The sequence below is a fragment of the Orycteropus afer genome, unplaced genomic scaffold (assembly GCF_000298275.1).
Source record: "Orycteropus afer afer isolate SDZICR_OR568_19922 unplaced genomic scaffold, OryAfe1.0 scaffold00113, whole genome shotgun sequence".
NCBI lineage: Eukaryota > Metazoa > Chordata > Mammalia > Tubulidentata > Orycteropodidae > Orycteropus > Orycteropus afer.
The window spans coordinates 3,962,053-3,969,462 of record NW_006921700.1 but is presented as its reverse complement, the minus strand read 5'-3'; the positions used below and the strand labels follow the sequence as shown (position 1 = coordinate 3,969,462).

The following is a 7,410-nucleotide window of genomic DNA, read 5'->3' as shown; positions in this document are numbered from 1 at the left end:
AAAAAAAAGAATACAATTGATTTATGGATGAAATTATACAATATACATAATTTTAGTTCTGAGTTTTTTCACATTTAGCATTACACAGGCATTTTCCCATGTTACAAACTTAAGTGCATGGATCACCAATTAAGCTTTGCTAATTTAGTAGTTAGGAAGGAAAAAATATTTTCATTCATTTGATTGCTACCAAGATTTCATTACTTTTCTTTCATACACTTACTGGCAATTTATGTTTTAATATATGGATTATCTTTTAATACCCTTTCCCTATTTTTCCGTAAGAGATTTTGTACTTTTATTGCAAATTTGAATGAGCTGTTTATATATTAAGACCGTTAACCTTTATCACGTTTATTGCAACTATTTTCCCAGCATATCAATTGCCTAAAAAAGTGTATTTATAATATTTTGATGCATTCTGTGTTGTTTTAATGAAGAAAGCCCTTCTCCACCCAGAAATGTGATAGTCAATTTTATTTTCTTCCAGTTTTTATGGTTTGTCTTTTTTTTTTTTTTAACCTCTTTATTCCATATGGAATTCATTTTAGGGTCCAGTGTGAAGTAAGACTCTAAATTACTCCCCCCCCCCATACTTAGACAGCTGTCTCTGCACCGTTGTTAAATGAATAATGCTTCCCTTCCCACTGATTTGTGGTGCTCCAGGGATCATGGGATAAAACCTCATGGATGCCAAATTTGTTTCTAAACTATCTGCTCTATCTGTTCATTCTTCTATCGGTTCCATGCATTTTAATTATTCAAGCTTCAGCTTAGGTTAAAAGTAATTCTTGCTTTGTTTTTAGCCATTTCCTTTCTATTCTTTCAAATTACATTTAGTATTCTTTTTTTAAGACTCCAGTTGCACCCCCCAAAAAAAATTAAGGTTGAGATGTTGAGTACAAATTGATGTTAAACTGTGAACTATTTCAGGGAGAATTAGTATCCTTACAATGTTCTTTTCTATTTAGCAATAGTATATGCTTGTTTCCTTGTTGAAGACCCTGTCTCTCGCCCTAATTTATGGCATAAATAGACTGTCAAGCATAACCCAAAATTCACAAACAGTGGAGGATAAACTAGGTGAATGGAACCTTCTAAAAATTAAATTTTTATGTGCTTCCAAAGACTTCTCCAAAAGAGTCAAAAGAGAACCTATAGATTGGGAAAAAATATTTGGCAACGGTGTATCTGACAAGGGACTTACCTCTACAATTTATAGAAAACTCCAACACCTCAACAACAAAAAGACAAACAATCCAATTCAAGAATGGGCAGAAGACATGAATAGACCCTTCACCAAAGAGGATATTCAGGCAACCAGGAAACACATGAAGAAATGTTCACGATCATTAGCCATCAGAGAGATGCAAATCAAAACAACATGAGATACCATCTGGTCCCAGCACTAATAGCAAAGTTCAACAAGACAGAAAATAAGTGCTGGCAAGGATGTGGAGAGATTCAGACTCTCATACACTGCTAGTGGGACTTTCAAATGATACGACCACCGTGGAAAGCAGTATGGCGATTCTTTGGAATTAGAAATACCATTTGATCCAGAATCCCATTACTAGGTATATATCCTAAAGAAGTGAGGGGCAGGACACAAACAGATATATGCACACCCATGTTCACCACAGCACTATTTACAATAGCAAAAAGATGGAAACAACCTAGGTGCCCATCAACAGAAGAATGGATGACCAAACTATGGTACGTACACGCAATGGTATACCATGCAACACTAAAGAATAATGTAGAATCTGCAAAACACCACATAACATGGATGAACTTGAAGGACATTATGCTGAGTGAAATAAGTTAATCACAGGATGACAAATACAGTATTAGTTAATTATTGTAAAAAGTCAAGGAAAGGTTTATATATGGAAGGAAACGTTCTTTGTTGGTTACCAGGGATGGGAGGGGAAGGGAGGAAACACTGCAAAAATAAAAGTAAAAAACGATCCTCTCTCTCTCGATTTAATTTTGTTATTTTCTTCTGAGAAACCTTGCATGTTTCTTAATAATGCCGTTTAAGTATCTTTATTGCTATAATAAAAGAGCTTTTGTGCTTTAAAATATCTCACTGGTTATTCCTGTCATAAAAGAAAGCTTTGGGGTTTGTATGTTAATTTTCTATCTATATACTCTTATTAACTAATCCTCCACTGTTACTCATTCCATTCTTTATTGCAGGGCCCTCTTGGGTTTTTCATAGATATCATCGTATCACATCATTTTCTCTCCTCTTTCAAAAGTCATGCATGTTGCTGCAGGTTTTTTAATCAGGCCTAAAAATACTTCCCACTGCCATCAAGTCATAGCGACCCAACTTTAAGGAAGTAGATTGCTTCATCTTCCTCCCATGAAGGATCTTGTGGGTTTGAACCGCTGATGTTCTGGTTAACAGCCATACTCACTACATCACCAGGAGAATGCTCAGCTCTGGTGGTGCAGTGCCTAGAGTATTTGACTGCTAACCAGGTTGGCGGTTCAAACCCACCAGCCGCTCCGCAGAAGGAGAATAGGACAACCTACTTCCATAAAAATCTACCACCTTGGAAACCCAGTGAGGGTCACTGTGAGTCAGAGTTGATGCAATGGCTGTGGGAATCAGTGCTAGTGAGGCAATATATTTACAGGTTTCCTGATAGTAAATTGTTCTTGCCTCCGGGGCCCAGTCTACTTAGTTATACTATGTCTGTTTGCTAGTACTTCCTTTAGGATTTCACATCTATTTGAATTGGAGAGATTAACTATATATACACTTCTTTATCTGTAATATACTGTCATTATAAGATTTTGCTAACCTGAAACTGGAGAAACTTACCATCTTTTTCTATGTTTAGGGGTACTTTGCGTAGCAGAGCAAGTCTCTCTTTTGTTTTTTTAAAGTTTGAATGAACTTATCCATAAAAATTGTAAGCCTAGTGACCTCCTTATAATAGTTCTTTTACAAATTTTCATTCTCTTTTATGATTTTTAGTCTGTTCTTGTTTTCCGTGGTTTGTAGTTAACCTTTAGTAAAGTTTTATTGTTGTTGTTGTTGTTGTTGTTGTTTGACAACAGTGAAAGTTTCTTTCTCACTCAGGTTACATGACAGCTGCAGGTCATCTGCTGTTTGACACGTCTTCCTGTCTTCCCATTCTGAGTCTCAGACTCAGAGAGCAGCCCTTATTGCAGTGTCAAGGCAGAGGAGAGATGCAATGGTTGAACCCCACATGGCTACTTTTAGTAAAGTTTTATGCTATTTGTTTTTTAAAACAATTACCTATTTTGTCATTGTTTGCAAAATCATGAACACTATTTATATATGTGTGTATATATACATATTTTATATGTATGTATAGTTTTTGGTAGGCGCTCTGGTGGCGTAGCGCCTAAGGCACTTGATGGCTAACCAGAAGGCTGGAGGTTCAAACCCACGAGCCACTTCTCGGAAGGAAGGTTGGGCAATCTATTTCCATAGAGATGCTGCCTCAGAAACCCAAAGAGGGGTCACTGGGAGTCAGGTCCAACTTGACAGCACATAACAACAACAACATAGTTTTTGGTTAAACTTTTGTATCTACTCCATATCTGGTTTCATAGATTGTTCTTATTTCTAATTTTATTTCTATTTCTTCTTCCTTTATTTTACTTATCATTTCCTTTCTCAATTTTCTAAATAATTAACTATGGGTTTTACCTATAGTAGGCTTTTCTTACATTTCCCAGTTGCTGGTGGTTTTCTGATATTTTTAAGTTGAATGTTTAGCTGAATTTATCCAATAGAAAGACAAAGTGGTAAATTTATAAATGTGACAAGTTATATATGGAATTTTAAATCTAACAGTACTTTTATGTAACCCAGTATGTCTCAAATTTCAACATGTAATTAATGGTTTTAAAAGAAGAGACATTTTCTATGCTTTTCATACACTGTCTTTAAAACCATCGTGTGCTTTATACTTACCTGTTGCTTCGTAGTCGATTCCAACTCACAGTGACCCTATAGGACAGAGTGAAACTGCCGCATAGGGTTTCCAAGGCTGTGGTCTTTACGGAAGCAGACTGCCTCCTCTTTCTCTAGTGGCTGGCAGGTTCAAACTGCTAACCTTTTGATAAGCAGCTGAGCACTGAGCCACTGCGTCACCAGGGCTCTTTGTTTACAATTACAGCACATCTCCATTTGGACAGGCCTCTTTATAAGTCCTCAGTAGTCGTGACTACCATATTGGACAGCATAGATTTAGATAGAATAGGCATAGATGGTATCAGTTTCTTCCTTTGGTCAGAGGCAACAAATTGTTTTAAACTCCAGTCCCTGGTACTCATTGGCCCCAAGCTTTTTCCTTCCCCTAGAGGGCTTTACCCAAGAGCATTGCCCCTCCAAGAACACAGGGTACCACCCTGACTCCTCATCTCCTGGCATGCTCTTTATCGCCAATGACTAGAGGAAGAAAGTGACAACGGGAGCGGCCTCGAAACACAGGGATGGAGAGTTGCTAGTAGTTACAGAGCAGGGGCGAATACCTCTCTTCTCACCTCCAGCCTTTGGTCTTCTGGATCAGGAAGCTAAGTTGCCCTGAGCAACCAGAGTTTCTTGGTGACAGCATTTTAGTTACTGGTGTTACCTTCCTTTTTAGTGTTGAGTTTGGGACTTGTTCTCTGTGTCCTTCACAGATATTTTTATGGGAGATGGGGAAAAGAAGAATCAGATATTGATAGGTGGGCACCATTTAAGCTCCCAAGTTGGCACTTTATAAAGACCTAAAGCCTTGGTTCTCAGCCATGGTTACACATTAGAATCACCTGAGAGCTTTAAAAAATTACCGGTGTCCAGCCTTGCCCCTGGCCAGTTGCACAAGGCTCTCTGAATGGAGTCCAAGTATCAGTAATTTAAAAGGTCCTCCAGGTGACTCAATGTGCAGCCAGGGCTGAGAACCTCCAGGGCAGGCAATGGAAGTGGTTTAGGTTGTCATTCAAGTTCAAGTGCTTAGTCGGGTCTTTTAACCTCTTTGTGCCTTAGTTTCTTCTGTTTTTGAGTGACAGTGGCAATACCTGTTTCTGCCCTTACCCCAAAGGTTTCTGAAGGATAAGTAAAGGTTAAAGAGGGTAAAACTGCCCAAAATTTGTGACTCTGAGGCCAGTGATCCAAGGCCCTTTCATAGGCTCTGGAGTGGCAGGCAAAGTCTTTCATTCATTCAGGTGCCCAAAACACCCCTTGGCAACCACTAAGGAGGCTGCCTGCTCCAGGCTTTGTACCAGGGAGGGGATGCAAAGTCATCAAAGTGCTGGGCACCCACTGGATGGTGTCTCTGACTAAGGCCAGGGGACTCTTCAAGGGTCCCCACCCTGGCTCAGACTCCAGGGTGGAAGACTAACAACAGAAATCCATGCACTGGCAAACCCCAGTTATACCCAGGTAGACACTCAGTGATGGAGGAGACAGAAGGCCTGAAAGATCAGATGTGAGGCCAACATGATCCACACGTGTGAGTGGACTTCCTAGAGACAGTCTGGCAAATGGCTTAGTGAAAAGTGGAGACCTGGAAAGTAACTAAGAACTTGGGCTCTGAGGTATTAATTTTCCAATTTAAAAACCTTATAAGAAAAGAAAAGAAGGAAGGGAAAGCTTAGTCTCTAGACCAGGCAGTCCTGGGCTCAAATCACAGCTCTGCCAGTAGCACACAGCTCTCCAATCTCAGATCCATCATCTATAAAATGTGAGCAACAATAGGACCTGCCTCTTAGGATGACTATGACAATTAAATGATACATTAGTTAAGGTACTTGGCATAGTGTCAGGCTCACAGATTGTAGCTGCTGCTGCTGTTATTTTTATTTTTGTCTTTGTTTTAATAGACACAAATCTGACAGTTTTAAGTTGTGACCTAGGCTTACCCTCAAGGCTCATCAAAAGCTTGAATTGGGGGATCTTCTCTTGGCCATATTCCCACCCATTCCCTAATTTGCCAGCTGAAGAGCCGAAAGCCCCATCTGCCGCTCTACCTAGCACGTTTTTGCAGACATGAACCGACTCATCTCTGAGAGCCTCCCACCTCGGAAGATTCTGAGATTCTCGCACCAAGGAGAATGCTCAGCTGAAATGAGCAATGGGGAGGGGTCCTGGACCGTGGGGAAGGCCTATGTCACCTTCTACAACCTGCCTCCTCACATGCTGTACTTCCTTTGATGGCACAGTCATCCAGACCCAGAATCTTGACACCATCTTTGAGTCTTTCTTTTCAACTTAGAACTCAGCACTTAGCAAGTACTGTTTGCCTTGATAATGTCTCTGGTATCAATTCTCTACCAGGCAGCTACTGCTGCACAGCTGACAACCACAACTAATCCCAATGGCACACAGTAATAAGCATTTATTTAGATTATGTGTGTGAGAACTGATTGGAGGTAGGTTGCTCTAGGCTAGACTTAGGTAGGGCCCTGCTCCGCATGGCCCTCATTCTTCTCCTAGGATCATCACACTGACCCAGAAATGTCTTCTCATGACAATGCAAGAAGCAGAAGAAAGTGAGAATAAATACTTCAGGTCTCTTAAGGCCTTGGATTAGAACTGGCACCCTATCACTTCTGTCTCGCTTATTGGCCAAAGCAAGTCACATGGCCAAACTCAAAGACAAGGGATAGGGGAAATATACCTCTCTGTTTTAGTAGGGAAAAATGAAGATTTCTGAACACAATTTAATCTCCCATGGACTCTTATCTTTCCATTGCCAGGTAGTTCAGGTTTTATTTTATCCTGCAGGTCTCCACACCTCTGCCATGTTAACCTTCCTAAGAGTACAAGGATAACCATGGCCTCTTGACCACCATATGGGACCCAGCTCCTTGGCTTGTTTCATCCCTCCTTACTCTAGCCCTAACTTCTCTCCTAGCTCTGTCTGCTTTCTCTCTCCACCCCACCTATGCTGGAGCCAGGCTGGTTGTACCTCCTTATTTCCAGACACTCATGTAATATTCCCTGTGTCTTCCTTCTTGTGTCATTCCCTCCACCTGAAATGTCCCCAAAGTCCCATGTCAGAATCCAAGCCTTTCAAGGTTCCAGCTGGAAGCAATAACTCCTACCTCTGAGCTCCCAAAGTCCTTTACCAAGACCCTTCTGATGACTTTTACTATCTTCTGTGTTGTATCACAGTTTGAGTGAGCATGACTTCTTTTAGAACCTAGTACATGGCCTAGCACACAGTGGGCAATATTGTTAAGGAGGGCGAGTGAATGAATGGATGAAGGAATGAATGCCTCTCGCTTTCCTAGTAGCCTCCAAGCCCCACAGGCTGGGTCAGAAGCTTGTGCCTCTAGCCTGGTGCTGGGGCTGAGAAGGGGCTCAGTGGTGAATTCCCGACCATGCTGCTAGAGGCATTCTGGTCACCACCTGGAGGGCATGATTTAGGGAGTGTC

The 7,410-nt window shown here is 40.9% G+C and overlaps 1 protein-coding gene across 1 annotated transcript in view; it reads left to right on the top strand.

Moving 5' to 3' along the window:
* Nucleotides 1-7,410, top strand: part of CTIF (cap binding complex dependent translation initiation factor) — a 303,014-nt gene that overhangs the window by 239,613 nt on the left and 55,991 nt on the right. The gene's annotated exons all lie outside the window — the stretch shown is intronic.